The 705-nt window shown below is 40.7% G+C and overlaps 1 protein-coding gene across 1 annotated transcript in view; it reads left to right on the forward strand.

Annotated features, from left to right (window-relative positions):
* Nucleotides 1–286: 286 nt before the first annotated feature.
* Nucleotides 287–705, forward strand: part of LOC110093919 (uncharacterized vacuolar membrane protein YML018C-like) — a 5,629-nt gene continuing 5,210 nt past the window's right edge. The window contains exon 1 of the mRNA XM_020818973.2: nucleotides 287–543. The gene's annotated coding sequence lies outside the window, so the exon portion shown is untranslated. The remainder of the gene's footprint in view (nucleotides 544–705) is intronic.

A 705-nucleotide genomic window follows, 5' to 3' on the forward strand; every position in this document is an offset into this window, starting at 1 on the left:
GTCTTAGTATCATATAAATAATCTGATATTTTTTTGAACGAATATTGGCGGCGTAACTATAACCTCGGCGGAACCTAGTGAGGCCATCCACCGGTATCATACCTACATTTGCTTTGTCCTACTGAAGAGGCAAGGCCGTAGCAGAGGGGATTTGAATCCGAGATGGGTGTTCCCAACCTATCAACCACCCTAAGCTTTGATAGGTAATAATCTGATATTAATTATTAATTGCATGAACGTGGCATGAGAAGAGATCCCAATCCAGAAATAAGAGAGGACCCATATTCGGACTGGCTAGGTCGACGCTGATTTGATGCTGGTTCACTCGACCTTCTCGAGCTCTGGATCCTATAACGGGACGGGCGGATCCTGATTCCCGAATACGACTTCATTTTCTTCGTCTTCTCTCCCTCGTCGCTCCGGGATTTCTGTGAATCGTCAGCACCCGTTTTCTCTGTTTCTATATCCTAATTCCCGGTGAAGAAATCAGGCATCTTCTCTCATCGAACTTGCGAAGCTTCGTAACCTGTCCTTTTTTCACAGGTTTTGCCCTATCTTTAACTTTGCTTGCGATGCTCGTTTTGATTGAATTTAGAAGATTCAGATTTAAAAAAAAAAAAATATAGTATGATGATTTTACCTAAATACATACTTCTTTCTTTTTCTGTTTAATTTGATAAGTTTTTTTTTTTTTTTTTACCCCCC

This window comes from Dendrobium catenatum, unplaced genomic scaffold (genome assembly GCF_001605985.2).
Source record: "Dendrobium catenatum unplaced genomic scaffold, ASM160598v2 fragScaff_scaffold_370, whole genome shotgun sequence".
Lineage (NCBI taxonomy): Eukaryota > Viridiplantae > Streptophyta > Magnoliopsida > Asparagales > Orchidaceae > Dendrobium > Dendrobium catenatum.